At 39.1% G+C, this 18860-nt stretch overlaps 1 pseudogene; it reads left to right on the plus strand.

Annotated features, from left to right (window-relative positions):
• Positions 1–1763: 1763 nt before the first annotated feature.
• On the plus strand, positions 1764–5611 carry LOC143683402 (DCN1-like protein 3 pseudogene; annotated as a pseudogene).
• The last annotated feature ends 13249 nt before the right edge of the window (positions 5612–18860 follow it).

An 18860-nucleotide genomic window follows, 5' to 3' on the forward strand; every position in this document is an offset into this window, starting at 1 on the left:
GGGACAGAGCTCATATCATTGACATGAATGTATCCTATAATGGCCGTACCCAAAGAATGCAGCCAGTAGAGGAGAAATAACGTTTAAATTTTTTGGTGCTTAGGGTAACTTTCCTACAACCTCCAGATGGGTCCCTGGACCAGATAAGTCTTGAAACCTAGAGGGTCCAGCCTCTCCAGACATCTCCCTACCCCATATTATTGACAGACCCTTTCAACATGAAAAAGTTAAAATGACCATGGCCCAAATACCCCTAATGAATGGAGAAAATATGAAGTGATGGTGGAGTTATACAGAGAAGATTAGGGTTTAATGAATGGAATCATTATAATTGCTGAATCTTCTCCGAATCATTATAATTGCTGAATCTTCTCCTTATAACTGAATCAATATAATTGCTGAATCATAATATTGATATTTCTTTTAGTCTCCAGTATCATAGAGCAGCTAGAAGTAAAAACCTAAAATTGTGGAATTGTAACCCATATCAAACTCCAAAATCTGTTCTACAACTAATCGTTGTGCCGTGCTTTGGAATTTATTGCTTTTTTGTATATATGTTATTTTTCACACACACACACACACAAAGTCAATGGTAATGATAAAAAATATTTATTCCTTCAAGCTTCCAATGTTCTGGAGCAGCTAGAAGGGAAAATCTGAGAGGATGGTATGGTAGCCCATGACAAACTCTGGGATCCGTCCTGTGACTACTTGTTGAAGAGCGCTTTCAAAACTATTACATTTTTCTTTCTTTGCTTTGTATATATGTTATATTATATAATAAAAAGTTTTAAAAAAATGTTAGGTGTTAGAAGCAGATCTGTGAAAAAAACTTTCCTCTTATCTGATATGTAAAATTGAAAGCTGAGTTTTTAATTTTCTATAATACCTTATTGAAAAGAAGGTCTCCCCCCGGAGATATGCTCAGAAATATTCGGTAGAGCATTGCAAGTTCACTACATATTTTTTTCTCTCTTTTTGAAAGGCATCTTATGAAATAGAATTTATCAGAATTATTTTCTTGGTGGCATACACACTTTGTCAAAACTACAAACAGCGAGTATATCTGTGTGTTAGAAGACACATATTTAATGCTTCCCAACCATCAAAGATAAGAAAAAAAACTACAAATTTCTGGCATCCAATGTAGAGGAAAGACTAAATTATAATTCTATTCTGTCTACAGAAAATATCTTTTTAAATTATTGGCATATGGTTAGGTGATCAAAAAGTATACAGGCCAAAAATTAAAAACTTGTATTTAAAAAAAGTATATAGACAAAAAGAGTAGGAGAAAAAAGTGTTATAGAGGCCCATCAATCAAAGCAATAAAAAATAATATGCTCTTTTTCTTGATTTTTGTGGTATTTGTGATATTTATCAGCTTTTTAAAGTGTATATTTTGTTGTGATAACTCTTCATATTCTGAATAGTCCTCTAACCTTACAGTCATAATTTTGTATCTTTTTTTCATAAAGACCTCCCCCTGTAATTGTATAAACTCAGGGCCCACAGGACTTGATTAAAACAGAAGTGGTGAATCTGATGAGGAAGTTTGAAAGAAAGACAAAGAGAAATGTTTCTGTAGATTACAATAGGAAAAGGTGGTTCAAATGATCTAATGGGCATATTTGGGTATGTATTGTAGGAGAGAGGCTGAGGAATAGAACCATATAAAATGATCTCTCATTTGCCTGCAGGAGAATCATAAAGCTGAGAGGTTTAGAAAAATAATCCTGAGTATAAAGACACTAGCAGAAATGGATAATAGAACCGAGACAAGTCTGAACCTGAAATCCTTCTACTGTCAGTGGACAGTAGGGGGACATGATCCTAAAAATGAGAGCCTCAAGAGAGAAGTAAAAATAAGTTACTGGAAGTTAGCATAAGGAAAAAAAAACAATACTGAGAATCACTATAGAATATAAAAATGATCTACATATAATCTATTTATAAAGGCAATCTAAGTCAAAAGAGGTTTTTAATTGAACATTTTGTTAATATTAGTACTGATAAACCCTTTAATAACCTAGGAATAGTAATAACCACTCATAGGGTTTTTCTGAGGATTTTAAAAAGCACTCAAAATGCTCAGCATAGTGCATGGCACAGAGCAAGTCCAAAAATGATATATTTGGGCTATATACTGTATTAATGGAGTAAGTAAAAATGAAATCATTTCACAATTGCATGAAATAAAAAAATACAGTGCCTGTGATAGAGCAGGTTTAATGGACGTTTACAGTCTCATTGGTTATAAATCACCATGCAAAATAAATATGTGACCATGTATTAATATATTGTCACTCTGTGAAAATGTTTATCTTTGAGGAAAATTTTAGAGAATGGAAGGTCTGAATGGTTAATAAAAGAGTTGATTTAGCAGTATTAGCTGATTGAATCAGTCAGGCTTTATTGCCACCAATAAAATGCCATTTAATGACATATGATAGGGGTCAAAGAAATTTCACAAAGACTAGATTCATCTTTCTGGCCACCTCCACTTTTAGACAATATCTCAATTATTTAAAGGACAAACATTAATACACAAACTGTAGAAAGGCCAGAGAAAACTTCACACATGGACAGGTTTGAAAAGCTCTCCACCAAGTATCTTCTCAATATGCTAAAGCTGTAGTTAGCAGAGTCTACAGAGGTAGTTTCCAGTTATTCTTTACACTTATTTTTCATATCAGAATATCTGAGGTATAAGACAATTTCAATACAATCCCTAATACCTCAATAATTGGCTAACCAGGCAGGACTGTGTTGGGAATGCAAAAGAATACAATTGGTTTGGAAAAGTTTGGTGGTTTCTTAAAAAGTTGAACATTCACCTACCATATGACTCATTCCTTCTACTCCTTGGTATTTTTGCAAGGTAAAGGAAAATTTCTTTTAAATTTTAAGCCATACAAAGACTTATGTGACACAAATGTCCATACAGCTTTGTCAAAAATTGAAAATACATTTGCTAAAAGTCAGAAACTTCCCAACGTCCAACAACAATGAATGGATAATCATATTGCATCCATGCAACAAACTATTTCTCAATAATAAAAAGATTGAACTGTTGGTACATACAAAATGAATGAATTGAATGTCAAACTAATTTTGAGATTCTAATGCTGAGTATGGACAGTAGATGGTACGGACTGTTTTATTCATTTATGTAAAATTCTAGAAGATGCCGATCAGTCTGTGGTAGCAGGGCACAGCTCATTTGCTGCATGAGGTTGAGGAGCAGGGAGGGGCAGGAGGAACGGATCACAAAGAGGTGTAAGGAAGTGGCTAGGGATGATGGGTTTGTTCATGTCGGGAATTGAATCACGTCCCACGAAAAGCATGTTCCATCCCAACCCCTGGTCCTGTGGGCGTGAACCCATTTGTAAAAAGGACCTTTGAAGGTGATATTAGTTAAGGTGTGCCCAGTGTGAATGAGCAGCGCCTTGATCCAGTATGGCTCGTCCTGATAAGCAAAGGAAATTGGACACAGAAGGAGAGGGATCCACAGGGAGCGGCCATAAGCTGGAAGTCCACAGAACCCAGGAGAGAAAGGAGAAGATGTCCGTGGCTATGTGATGGGAAAGCCAAGAAACCCCAAAACCTGTGGGCCAGCCAGGAGATACTGACCTTGGGAGGAAGCAAGACTTTTACCTTCTGAAAACTTGAGTCAATAAATCCCTGTTGTTAGTTAGGCCAAAACATTGTATTGTATTTGTTTTGGAAGCATTATCTTGATTTTGGTATTGTTTCACAGGTGTTTACATATATCAAAACATCAAACTGAACTTGAAATATGTGCAACTTATTGTATGTTAATTATAGCTCAACAAAGCTGTTAATAATAAAAATAATTAAATGTAATTAAAAATTCCATTCCTGGGCGGGCCGCGGTGGCTCAGCGGGCAAAGTGCTTGCCTGCTATGCCGGAGGACCTCGGTTCGATTCCCGGCCCCAGCCCATGTAACAAATACGGAGAAACAGAATACAATAAAAAACAAGAAAATGTTTAAAGATGTTTCCCTTTCTTCCTTCCTTCCTTCCTTCTATCCTTCCTTCCTTCTCTCTGTCTTTCCTTTAAAAAAAAAAAAAAAAAAAAAAAAAAAATTCCATTCCTCAGTGTCAATAGTCACAATTCAAATGCTGAATAGCCGTGGCTACCATATTAAAAAGTACAAATATTAATGCTGGATGTATGTCCAAAATTTATGTGTATGGAAAAAAAAATTAACCTCCTCAAATTCTTGACCTTAGGAATCATCAAATGAAACTAGCCTTCTATTTAAATCACCCCAGAAAATTACCTGCTGTAAGAGACACTTCTAAATTTCAAAATGGAAACTAAAAGTCATATTTTAAAATGTTATGAGGAAATCAGTAATCTAAAATTACACGAGATCGAGGTGATATTACTTAAAAGTGGAACCACAGCATGGCCTTTGGCAACCAGTAATAATAGATATAAAAACTGTGAAGGGTGGTGGTCACTGGCGGGCTGCAAATGAAGAGGTGGCAGTGGTGTAGGGAGCCTGGAAACACAAGCAGGGATGCAGGGGGCTGGGACCAGAAAAGGTTTGACTAGAGGGGCCTCTGGAGCAGCTGCTGGCAGGCTTCTCTGGCTGATGGCATCTTTAGGCACAGGAGCCAGGGACAGCGCGGGCATCCAGTCCTGAGAAGGCCACTCTAGAGGCCAGGCCACCAGCACCAAGGGCCAGCCAGTGTGCCACCAAGAATGGAGACCACAGCCCCAGCAGCCTGTCACAAAGGACGTAGGGAGCAGGCCACCAGAGGAACAGGCACCAGGCTGGGACAAGGCAGGTGGGGATATCCTGGTCAGGGGGACAAAGAAAGCAGAGACTGCCACTGAGATCTGCCAGCTGCCAAGGTCTTCGGGAGATGCTGGGAGGGAGTCCAGGTCCAATGCCAAGGAGTCTTCCTTACAGAGGTTGGAAGAACTGCTCAAGCACTACAAGGACAATCAGAGGATGCAAGTTTGGAGGAAGGCATGAGGTACTTCTGTGATGACCTATATGTTGGGTCCACAGAGTTTCTAGTGCTGCTGCTGACTGGGAAGTCCCAGGCTGCTACCATGTACAAATTCACTGGGAAGGTGTGTTTTGATGGCTGCAAAGCGCTAAGCATAGACAGCACTGACGGGATCTGTGCGGAGTTCCCTAGCCTCTTAACAGAAGCCAAAGAGGATAAATTTGAGGATCTCAACTGGTTTGCATTTCAGTTCGGCCTGGATCCGAAGAAGGGCAGTGGTCACTGCCTTGGGAAATAGCGGTTGCCCTGTGGAAATTAGTCTTTACCAGAACAATCCTCCAGTGTTGGGGCAGTGGCTAAACTTCCTAACAGGGAGCCCCTCGGGAATCGAGGGCATCTCCTCAGACACTTGGAACACTTCATGCAGGTGACTGGCCCCGACCTCAGCAATGACAATGAAGGCTAGGCCTGGCCAAGTCTTCTCCCTGCCTTTGTGGAGTGGGAAAGGGAGTGCAGGAAAAGAGAAGGGGAAGGGAGAGGTACACTCAGCTCAGCGTCCGAGGGCTTGTGTCCTGAGGAGCAGACTTGGTGGCTCCATCCCAGGAGCAGCAGCAAATGATCTGCCTGCTGCCCTGCAGTCAGCCAAGGGGTTGGACATTTCTGGGAATTACTGAAGATACAGGTAGTTTCTACTTGACACCTTTCTCTGTCTTGTATCTGAAACGGCTCTAAAATGCTGTATCATGTTTTAGGTATTATCTTCATTTTTTAGTTATTCTGGGTTCTTTTTGGGGGGGATCCCTCAAAATATTTGAGCCTGGCTACATGTTGTGTACCATTCTTTTTTTTTGAAGGCTTCAGAGAGAATAAGCCTGCCATTTCTTGTACAAATCGGGTTCTTTTTCTGTGGGGGAAGGGGGACATAGAGAAAGGGGGGATTGGATGGTGCCAAATCTCAGTTGTGTATATTCTGTATTTCAGGGCAGGTCTGCACTGTGTGTAGTGCTGTTTACATGGTTGAATTTAGGGTATAATCATTATTTTAAAAGATTTATACAAAGTTGAATAGCAGTGCCAACTGTTAACCACACTGCATTAATTCACAGATGGTTTGAAGTTCTTGGAGAGCCAAGGCCAACTGAAAGCACTTATAGTCTGATGACAACCCTCTTTTAAGCTAATATATTTGAAACCCTTTTGCCCCTCCCTTTTGCTCTTTCCTTCTTAGACCTATTGCATTTCATATTGAGTTTCTCCATCAACATGCTGCACCTGTCAGTCAAGAATGCACGTTGTACTGAGAACACTTGTACTGAGTGCTTGTTGTACAAGAACCACTTAAGCATTGAATGCAGAGAAAGCAGTGCTAACTCAGTTTCACTGGAAGTGGACAACTTTGATAGAGTTTTCCCTTTGAGGACATTTCTGTATTTTCATGCTGTTGGTGGAAATACTTTTTTTTTTCCCATTTGCCTTGGAGTCAAAGTTTCTGTTCTTGGTAGTTGGGAAAACCGCATGTCCTGGCCAACTAAATTGAAGGAAAACTGTGGTATGGAGCTGTGCTTGAATTTTTCTTTCCCTTTTTTCTTTGAGTAACATCAGCTTACTTGTCTGGTAAGTGCAGGAGCCTGGGGCTGGCCTGATCTCTGCCAAACAAATATAGAAGTGTATTTAATAGTTAAACGTTGTATCCTTTCCCTTCTTGCTTCACCCACATTGTCACTTAACCCCCCAGGAGTTATTTATTATCGTTTTTTGCTAATATCAGGTTCATTTGGGGTAGTGTGATGACTATTTAGGTTTACGCAACCCTTCTTCCCTGCTTCCAGATATGTAAAAATACATGTATAAAACAGATGAAGAAGTAAAACACACCTGGAGCAGCTCCATGAAACAAGAAGCTAGCAAACATCACCAGGTGCCCTCCCAGCTAAGGGAGAAACCCCGAACCTCATCGGCCTTTCTTGAGTAAAGTAACCTCTTGGACATTTTCATGGCCTTAGAACTATAAACTTGCAATTGAATAAATTCCCATTTTAAAAAGTTGTTTTGTTTCTGGTATGTCACATTCTGGCAGCTTTCAAGCTAGAACACTAATATAGGTGTTTAGTTGAACAAATTTTTCCTCTAAGTGCTATTTTACCTGAATTCCACAAATTTTTTGCTATGTTCTATTTTCATTTTTATTCTATTCCAAATATTTTAAGTTTCCCTTTTATCTTCTTATTTAACCCATGGATTATTTAGAATTTTGTTATTTAGTTTCCAAATATTTGGGGACTTTTCCAGGTATCACTGTCATTACATTTTTGTCTTTTTAATTTAAACATTTTTTCTTTATTAGAGAAGTAGTGGGTGTAGAGAACTATCATGCATAAAATACAAGATTTCCATACCCCACCCCACCACCAATACATTTGGTATAATTGATGACAGGAAATTTTAATAATGTGGTGTTTAATAAGCTCATGGTTTGACTTAAGGTTCACTGTTTGGGAAGTGCAATTCTATGATGGATTTTTTAAAAATTTACTCCATTATATGCATACAATCTAAACTTTCCCCTTATTCAGATTATATTTCAGTGCTGTTAATTGCATTTGAAATGTTGTGCTACCATCACTACCATCCACTATGAAAACATTTCCACCATTCCAAGTAGGAACCCTGTACATTTAAAGCCTTATTTTCCCATTCCTTATCCCCACTCCATCCCCTAGTAACCCATATTCTAGTTTCTGACTATGAGTTTGTTTAGTCTACTTGTTTCAAATCAGTGAGTTCATACAGTATTTGTCCCTTTATGTCTGCCTTATTTCACTCAACATGATGTCTTTAAGGTACATCCATGTTGTCACACGTATCAGGACTTTGTTCCTTTTTACAACTAAATAATATTCCATTATATGTTGTGCCAGTCTGAAAGGCTTATGTACCCTAGAAAAGCCATTTCTTTTTAATCTCTATTCAGCACTTTAGGTTGGAAATTAATTAGATTATTTCCTGATAGATGTGGCTCACTCAATCGTGGATATTGATCTTTGATTAGATGAAGATGTGACTCCACCTACTCCAGGTGGGTCTTCATTACTTTCCTGAAATCCTTTAAAAGAGGAAATATTTTGAAGAAAGCCTCAGAGCCAAGAGAACCACAAGAGGCCACACAGCCAGAGACCTTTGGAGATGAAGAAAGAAAATGCCTCTGGAGAAACCTCATGAAACAAGAAGCCTGGAGAGAAACCTCGCAGATGTCATCTTGTTCTTTTCAACTGAGAGAGAAACCCTGGATTTCATCGGCCTCCTTGAACCAAGGTGTTTCCCTGGATGCCTTAGATTGGACATTTCTATAGCCTTGTTTTAATTTGGACCTTTTCACAGGCTTAGAACTGTAACTCTGCAGTTTAATAAATTCCTCCTTTTAAAAGCTGTTCTATTTTTGGTATATCTCATTCCAGCAGTTAACAAACTAGAACATATGTATATACCACAATTTGTGTATCCATTTATTGGGTGATTGACATTTGTGACTGTTCCATCTTTTGGCAATTGTGAATAATGTTGTTATGGACATCGGCATGCAAATTTAGGTTAAAGTCCCTGCTTTCAATTCTTTTGGGCATATACCTAGCAGTGGATTGTCAGGTCTATAGTTAGCTTTTTCAGAAACTACCAAACTGTCTTCCACAGAAACTGTACAATTTTACATCACCACCAGCAAAAAATGAGCATTCCTATTTCTTTGTATCCTCTCCAACACTGAATCTTTCCCACTTTTTTAATAGTGGCCATGCTAATGAATATGAAAAGGTATCTGATGGTGGTTTTGATTTGCATTTCCCTAATGGATAATGATGTTGATAATTTTTCATATGCTTTCTGGCCATTTGTATATCTTCTTGGAAGAACTGTCTGTTCTAGTCTTTTACCCATTAATTGGGTTGTGTTAATTTTTTAATTCAATTTTTTTTTTTTGGCATGGCCATGCACTGGGAATCAAACCTGGGTCTCTGGCAAGGCAGGCTAGAATTCTACCTGCCGAGCCACTGTGGCCCACCCTTAATTCAATTTTATTGCAGTCAAAGAACATCCTTTATATGATATGAGCTCTTTTAAATTTATTGAAACTAGTTTTGTGACTTAGGATATGGCCTATCTTGGTAAATTTCATGCATACAGTTAAAAAAAAGGTGTATCTTGATGCCTTTGAATGGATTGCTCTATAAATATCTCTTAGGCCAAATTGATTGATAGTTTTCAAGTTTTTTATCCTTTATAATTATATCAATTATAATAAGTTATTGAGGGAATTTTTTTTAACTATCAAACTATGATTGTGGGCTTGCCTATGTCTCCTTACAGTTATGTCACTATTTGCTTTGTATGTCTTCAAGCTTTGCTAGTAAGTGCATAACTATTTAGGTTTCTTGTATTTTCCTGATTTATCTTTATGAATGACTTTCTTTCTGCTGACATTCTTTGCTTTAGAATCTACTTTGTCTGATATTAACATAGATTCTTCAGCTTTCTTTTTTGATGTTACAATGGTATGTCCTTTTCTATCCTTCACTTTAACCTATTTGTTTATATTTTGCAAATATACATTGCAAATAGATAGCATATTGTTGGAACTTGCTTTTTAAAAAATCCAATATGAAAATTGCTGTGTTATCATTGGAGTGTGTGCTGGTTTGAATCTGTGGCAGAGCCCAGAAAAGCCATGTCCTTTAACCCTCAATCAATATTGCTGTCTGGGAGCTTTTTTATTGTTCCCATGGACATGTGACCCCCCCAATTGTGGGTGGTAACTTTTGATTAGATGATTTTCATGGAGGTGTGCCTCCACCTATTCAAGGTGGGGTTGCTTACTGGAGCCCTTTAAGAGGGAACCATTTTGGAAAGAGGTACAGAGCCCATGCAGTCAGAAACCTTTGGAGATGCAGAAGGAAAACACCCCCAAGGTAGTTTCATGAAATAAGAAGCCTGGAGCAAAAACTAGCATATACCTTCATGTTCACCATGTGCCTTTCCAGTTAAAAGAGAAACCTGGAATGTCAGTGGCCATCTTGAACCAAAGTATCTTCCCTGGATGCCTTAGATTGGACATTTCTATAGCCTTGCTTAATTTGGACATTTTCACATTTTTAGAACCTTAAACTTGCAACTTAATACATTCCCCTTTTAAAAAGCTGGTTGTTTCCAGTATGTTGCATTCTGGCAGCTAGCAAACTAGAAAAGAGAGTTTATACCATTTACATTTAATGTGATTATTGTTATAGTGAGTTTAAATCTACCATCCTGCTACTAGCCATTTTCTGTTTATTCTATCTATTCCTTGTTCCATTTTCTCTCTTTTTATGCCTCCATTTGAAATGAGTATTGCTGTAGTTTGCAACTGCTGGAATGCAATATGCCCAAAATGTGTTAGCTTTTATAAAGGGGATTTATTAAATTACAAGTTTACAGTTCTAAGGCCATAAAACTGTCCAAACTAAGGAATCCAAAGAAGATACTTGACTTAAGATGGGCCAATGATATCCAGAAACCTCTGTCAGCTGAGAAGGCATGTGGCTGGCATTTGCTGTCTTTTGGCTTCTGATTTCAAACAGCTTCCACAGGGATGTTTTCTTTCTACATCTCCCAATGTCTCTGTCTATGTTAGCTCTGAGTTTTTTCCCAAAATGATTACCTCTAAAAGGATTCTAGTAAGTGGATTAATACCCATCTTGAATGGGAGAGACACATCTCCATTGAAACCACCTAATCAAAAGTTTCCACCCACAATTGGGCGGGTCACATTTCCATGGAAACAAAAAGATCCCACCCAGTAATAGGTCTGCCCTCATATAATTGGATTAGGATAAAGAGCATAGCTTTTCTGGGATACATAACAGTTTTGAAACCACAAGTAATTTTTTATGATTCCATTTTATCTCCTGTTGATTTATTAGTGATGATTCTTTTTATGTAATTTTAGTAGTTGTATTAGTTGGGGTTCTATAGAGAAACAAAACCAACAGGAGATATCTCTAAATATGAGATTTATAAAAGTGTCTCACACAACAGTGGTGATGCACAAATCCAAATACCATAGAGCAAGCAGCTAACTGACAACATTGATGAAGGTCATTGCTGAACTTTCAGGAGAGGCTGTCTGTCTGAAGAAGAAGTAAAAGTTCTCTCTTCACCCTAAAAGTCTTCAAATGATTGGACTTAAATTCAGCTGATTGGATTATCTCATTTCCGCCCTAAGTGGATTGTAGATATAATCAGCCACAGATGCGATCAACTGACTGATGATCTAATAGACTAGCAATGAAATGTCCTTGCAGTAATGGTTAGGCTAGTGTTTGCTTGACTGGATGTGCTGGTTTGAAAATATTATGTACCTCAGAAAAGCCGTGTTTTAATCCTGACTCCATCTTGTGAAGGCAGCCATTTGTTTTAATCCTGATTCAATAATGTAGCTTGGCATTTTTTATTAGATTATCTCCATGGAAATGTGATGCACCCAATTGTGGATTTTAACTTTTAGTTAGAGGGAGATGTGACTCCACCCATTTCAGGTGGGTCTTGATTAGCTCACCAAAATCCTTTAAAAGAGGAAACACTTTGGAGAGAGCCAGAAATGACAGAAGCCTCAAACCTGACAGAGGGAGCAGAAGTAGATGCTTGGAAAAAAGCTGCTTCAGAGAACAGAGACACAGATGTTTGGAGATGCTTGGAGCCCAGCTGATTTTGCCACAAGATGTTAAGCAAGCTAGAACCTGGAGAGAGCCCAAGGAAGCCAAGAGATGAAAGCCAGCCCCTGAGAAGCAAAGTGAGGAACCTCCACATGGACAGAGACTGAAAGCAATGGAGCCCAGGAGGAAGGGACCAGCAGATGCCAGCCACATGATTTCCCAGCTGACAGAGGAGTTCCACATAATTGGCCTTCCTTAAGTGATGGTAACCTCTCATTGGTACCTTAATTTGGACACTTTCATTTACTTAGAAAGTAAATTGTAAACTTCTGGCTTATGAAATTCTTTACGAAAGCTGTTCCAGTTCTGGTAGATCACATTCCCCCAGCTAGCAAACTGACACACCAGATAAGTGGGCACCATCTCTTAGCCAACTTGATACATGAATCTAACTATCACAGTGGTTGTTTTAACTTATTGCAGACTTTCTTCAAGTGATATAGTACCACTGCACATATGGAATAAGAACCTTACAAGAATTTCTTTTCATTTACCCCTCCCAACCTTTGTAGTACTGTTGCCATACATTTTATCTCTACGGAAGTGATAAATTCATAATATATTGTTATTATTTTTACTCTACACATTAAATCATTTTTAAAAGAAATTTGAATCATAATGAAGTATTTATTTTTATTCTTGAAGTTACAGTTTTCTCATCTTGCTCTTTTATGTACCTCTAGATTTCCATCTAGTTTGCACAGAAGACTAGAAAGGAGTAGTCAGGGATAGCTACTAATAAAAGTTTTATAGTGAACACTTTTTATAGTGCTTAAACTAAGCCAGGCACTTTTCTAAATAGTTTATAAACATCAACTCATTTAATTTTCCTAGCAACCCTATGAGTTATATAACTTTTTTCATCTTCATTTTACATATGAGGACATTGAGACAAAGATCAATTAAGACTAATTTGACCAGGACCACAGAGTCAGTAAATATCTGAGCTGAGATTGAAGCCTAGGCAGATTGGCACCAAAGTCTAACTGTCTTGTCATTCAACATCTCTAGAATAAGTAGTAGGTGGTTCCAGAGGACTTAAGAGAGCAAAGTGTTTGGGAAAAAGAGGAAACAGTCAACTACGCTGAATGATGCTAAGCAATCAAGTAAGGTGAGGACAGGGAGGTGTCAATTGAATGTGGCAACATGGAGAAGAACTTTGGTGATCTTCACATGAGCAGTTTCAGTTCTTCAGTTGGGAAAGTAAGCTATTTGTGTGGATTTAGGAGCAAAGTTTAGAAGAAAATTCTACACTTAAATTCTAGAATTTTATTCAATTGTTTTGTACACACACACACACACACACACACACATTTGGCTCTACATGAAGATGTTAAGAATTTTTTAAAGCAGAGACCGTGTCAAAAATTTTGCCACAGAGGCTATAAAAATGTAATTAAAGAAATGTTTCTAAAGTTCACATATATTTTTTTAAAAGATTTGAAAAGATTCACTCTGTGCCAACACATTAGACAATTCTAGTGATATTTAAGAAGCATGAAGTTGAAAATATTCTACAAATTTCTATCTGCAGTCAGGAAATCAAGTAAAAAAAAAACCCTAGAAAAGCAAATTGTGGGAAGAGAACAAGGCAATTCTAATTCATCTCTGATGTAAATTTCTGGAACATATTGGAGCCACTTCCATGGAGTTTTAAGAAGAATATAACATGAGGTTGAATTTTAAGCATACCTGAGTTTTCATATGTGTCATGTGTGTGTATACTGTATATTTGTAAAACAAATAAAATTCTAGAATTTAATTAATGAAATCTAAAGTGGGTAATATACACAATTACCACCTAATTAGTCAGATACCCATTAGAACATTTAAATCATAACTTGAAATACTGTAGAGCCAATACGTGATTGGTTTTAATACATAGCAAACATCAATCATGTTTTCATCTGATTTCTTTTCTAGATTACTTTCTTCTCTCATTTTTGCAATTTAAAAATAGAAGCACATGTCTCCAGCTGGAATACAGTCATGTTTATCAAATTATGGCCTTGACTATTACCGAGGTGTTGAATTCCAAAAGTACATGCCTTCTAACCTCTAATGAGCAGCAGGTTACTATAATTCTATGTGTGAATTTCTGAGACAAACATTACAGGCATTTGTCTCACTGCAATCTTGGCATGGTAAATATTAGGTCCAAATATATCCTAGATAGTTGAATTATGGTGTGTGACTCTGGTATTAGATACAAGTTAGGTAAATTGTTTTGCTTGCATCTCCCCATCGATGATGGTTAGGTTCTGGTGTCAACTTGGTCAAGTGATTATGCCCAATTGTCTGGTCAGGCAAGCACCAGCCTGACCAGTGCTGCAAGGGCATTTCATGGTTGGTTGATAAACCAGAAGATTGGTGTATTAAATCATCAGCCAATTGATTGCATCTGTGGTTGATTACATCCATGATCAACTATCACCCACAACAAGGTAATCCAATAAGTTGAAGACTTTTAAGGAAGAAGAGACTCTTTTGCTGCTTCCTCAGACAGCAATTCTCTCCTATAGAGTTCATCCAGGCCCTTCATCAGAGCCGCCAACTTCACAGACTGGCCTACAGATTTTGGACTCTTCCATTCCCATGGTTGCCTGAAACACCTTTATAAATCACATATTTTTTCAGACCTCTCCTGTTGCTTCTGTTTCTCTAGAGAACCCTGAGTAAAACAGCTTGGTACCAAGAGTGGGGTGGTTCTTGAGGAACAGAATCTTAAAAATGGGTTTTCACAATTGGTTTTCTACCCAGACTAGACTCAGAGCCACTAATGACCCTGTTTCCAATAATCAAGATGACACTGACAATCCATTGAGTGAGTTTGCAAAAGAAATATTTAGATTCTGCTAAATGTACACTTACGTGAGGCAAGGCTCTGGGTGAGAATATTTTTGAAATCTTTATGGAGTTTTGTGGAATTAAGAGATATAATGGTGTTGACTGGTTTTTGTTAGATATACTGGATACTGTGATGAGGGAAAGGGATGTGCTGAAGGCTTCAAATTTGGACCATAAGCACTATAGTAATGTTGTAAAACTGTCCAAGTATTTCCTAAAAGAAAATCGTATTTCTTGTGATCACAGACTTGAAATCTTTGAAAACCAGACACAGAGCCTCATTGTACAAGTAGTAGATTTACAATGAAAATAAAATCTCAATCTTGCAGGGTGTCTGCTATTAAAGTAAGGTCTTTGATTGGAAAAGAATGTGATCCTGAAGTGTGGCTTGATGATGATGGCAATGGGGAGACAGGATCCCTGGAATCTTCTGAACCTTTGCTAGACAGAAATGTAATGGACGTCCCTGAGGAAAGGGCTTCCAGACCTCCAGCCTGCCTTGAGGAAACAGCTCACCAGCTTCCAATCCCCCCAAAGGAGTCTGTCATCCAACTTCTACATAATGAGATTAACCCTTCAGTGCCTGCTAACCCTGTAAACATCTCCACTGGGGAAACAGTCCTCTCTCCTCTCTCTGGAGCAACTAATCCTGTTTCACCAGATGAAACTGCAATAGAATGCCCTGAGGTAATTGTATTGAAAGATGTCTATTTCTTTTCATGACCCAAACCTACCACCCCTCTTTTCCTCAAGACCTGTAATTAGACAAAAGCCCTAATAGGCCCCAAAAGATGAGGAACAAAGTGTGTCCAAGGAGGCATGCTATACTCCAAAAGACCTGCATGAGTTTTTCCCACCTATGTAGACAGAAATCAGAGTAATATGTGTGGGAATGGATATTAAGGGTGTGAGATAATGGTGGAAGGAATATAAAGCTGGATCATTCTGGATTTATTGATATGGGCCCACTGAACAGAGGTTCTGCATTCAATGTGGTAGCTTAAGGGGTTAAAAGGGAGCATTAACAGTTTGTTTGGATGGTTGGCTGAAACATGGATCAAAAGAAAGCTGACATTAGCTGAGGTTGAAATATCAGAATTTTCCTGATAAAATATAGATGAAGGAATCCTGAGGCTTAGAAAGATGAGAATGTTAGAGTAGATTTTCATGGAAGACCTGCTCACATGCCCCAGGAATGTCCAGAGGACACATCTTTCACCAGAACCTTGAGAAATAAATACGTGAGACCGGCTCCATCATCCCTGAAAAGCTCTGTAGTCGCCCTTCTCTGTAGATCAGCTGTTACTATGGAAACTGTTATTACTGAAATGGAATCCTTAAACACAGCAGGGATGATCAGATGCCGAGTTGGCAGAAACCATGTGGCGACAGTTAATCACCATAGACAAGGTGGGCGTGGTCACCATAATGGACAGCAGACTCAAAACAGCAGTCAAAATAATCTGACTCGAAGAGACTTGTGGTATTGGCAAGTAGACCATAGATCATGGGAGACCTAGAAGTAAAATAGATGGGCAGTCTACTAAATTCTTGTTTGAGCTGTATAATCAGACTCCTTGATAAAGTGAACAGAAGCCTAACTTGAATACAAAAGTGGAAAGTTACGACCCCTTAATCAATTTCCAGACTTGAGACAGTTTACAGACCCAGAATTCCCTGAATGAAGGGAGGGCCAGGTACTTTTGAGGAAGGCCCTTTTACAATGCCCCAAATTTACACTATTAACCTTCCTCCCAGCTTTCCCTAAGGAGACCTATGGCCTTTTACCAGGGTGACTGCACTGGGGAAAAGGAAATGTACAGCTATTTGGGGGATTATTTAGACACTGGCTCAGAAATAAACTAATTACAGGAGACCCAAACATCACTCTGGTCCATGAGTCAGAGTAGGAGCTTATGGAGGTCAAGTGATCGATGGAGTTTTAGCTCAGGTTTATCTCACAGTGGGTACAGTGTATCCCCAGTTGTGGTCATTTCCCCAGTTCCAGAATGCGTAATTGGAATCAACATACTCAGCAACTGGGAAAATCTCCACATTGTTCCCTGACTCATGGAGTGAGGGCTATTATGGTAGTAAAGGCGAAGTGGAAGCCACTGGAACTGCCCTTACCTAGCAAAATAGTGAATCAGAAGCAATACCATATTCCTGGAGGGATTGTAGAAATTAGTGCCACTCTTAAGGATTTGAAGGATGCAGGGGTGGTGATTGCCACCACATCCCCATTCAACTCTTCTATTTGGCTTGTGCAGAAGCAAATGGGACTTGGAGGATGACAGTGGATTATCATAAACTTAACCAGGTAATGACTCTAATGGCAGCTGCTGTTCCATCTATAAACCAGGCCCGAGTTTTGTCTTCCTCAATCAATTGACTGCAAGCAACTCCCCAAGAAGCCATAGCTCTGGTCTGGGAAAGAGAAGGTAATGTGGCAGGAGCAAGAGCCATGGACAGTTGGGCCACTTCCTCATGTAGCTCACTTGTGCCTTCAGGACCTTCTCGAGCCCTGTGTCTAATATACCATTTACTTTTTATAATGGAGTGCTACTGTGCACACACAACTTTATGGCTTGGTGGGTCAGACAACACCCAACTCATGATAGGCAACTCAGGTCTCATGGTAACTTGGTGGTCCATGGTTAAGCATTCAGTCTCTATTAAGACCCAGTAGCAAGCTAAAACCTGTTTCTCAAAAGAAGAGCAGTTATCTGCAGCATATGGTAATGCTCTGCTCCAAAGACCTAAGGGTCTGCATTGTGATTCTCCTATAGGGACCTGCCAAAGGCTCCAGACAGCATCCTTATTTATCCCAGATACTTCCAGCACCATTGGATCTGCTGGATCAAATGGCCCGAGTGGTAGAGTAGCTTGCACAGTAGCCTCGACATGTTGCAGAGCCTCCTCTTGTTCTGGTTCCCACTCAAAACCTGCAGCTTTTCTGCTCACTCAGTAAATGCGCCATAGTAGTACACACAAAGGAAGAATATGTTGTCTCCAAAATCCAAAAAGATCAAATAGGTGTTGTGTTTCTTTTCTGTTCTTAGGAGCAGGGCCATCTAGGGCCAGATGGAGCAGCTTATTCACCTGAGAAGGAATATCTTAACATGCTCCACACCAAAGGACACCTAGAAATTTCACTGAGGTTGAAGACCCTTGTATTTTTGCTGGATTTAGCTTCCATCCTCTGACACACAAATACCTTACCAATAATTCTAGAGTAGCTGCTACTTCTTGCTCACTAGATCCAATCAGCATGATACCATCAATGTAATGAACCAGTTGGATGTCTTGTGGGAGAGAGAAATGATCAAGTTACCTGTGGACAAGATTGTGACATAGTGCTAGAGAGTTGATATACCCCTGAAGCAGGACAGTGAAAGCATATTAGCCTTTCCAGCTGAATGCAAACTGTTTCTGGTGTTCTTAACTGACAGTGAATGAGGAAAAAGCATTTGCCAGATCAATAGCTGCATATCAGGTACCAGGCAATGTGTTGATTTTCTCAGCAGGGACCCCCCAGAAGTGGACAGCTGCAGCACTAAAACCCCATTCTGGGATGTCCTTAAAGGACAGTAGTAAGTGGAAATCCTCTCAGTGGGTGAAACTTCCAGTAGTGCATCTGGTTGTTCATTTTACTTGGAAGGAGAACTGGCCACAGGTGCATTTGTATACTGACTCATGGGTTATTGCTAATGGTTTGGCTGGATAGCCAGGGACTTGGAAGGAGCATGATTGGAAAATTGGTGACAAAGAGATCTGGGGAAGAACTATGTGGATAGATCTTTCTGAGTGGGCTAAGATCCTGAAGATATTTGTGTCCCATGTGAATGCTCACCAGAGGGTGACTTCAACAGAAGAAGGTTTTAATAATCAAGTAAATAAGATGACCTGTCCTGTAAATATAAGTAATCCTCTTTCCTCAGCCACTCCTGCCACTGCCCAATGGGCTCATGAGCAAAGTGGGCATGGTAGTAGTGAAAGAGGTTATGCATGGGCTCAGCAACATGGGCTTCCACTCACCAAGGCTGACCTAGCTATGGCCACTGTTGAGTGCCCAATCTGCCTGCAGCAGAGACCCACACTCAGTTCCCAATGTGGCATCATTCCCAGGTGATCAGCCTGCTACCTGGTGGCTGGTTGATTACATTGTACCACTTCCATCATGGAAGGGGCAGAAATTAGTTCTAACTGGAATAGACACATACTTCATATATGAGTTTGCCTTCCCTGCATAAAATGCTTCCACAAAAACTACCATCCATG

This window comes from Tamandua tetradactyla, chromosome 5, assembly GCF_023851605.1.
Source record: "Tamandua tetradactyla isolate mTamTet1 chromosome 5, mTamTet1.pri, whole genome shotgun sequence".
Taxonomy (NCBI): Eukaryota; Metazoa; Chordata; class Mammalia; order Pilosa; family Myrmecophagidae; genus Tamandua; species Tamandua tetradactyla.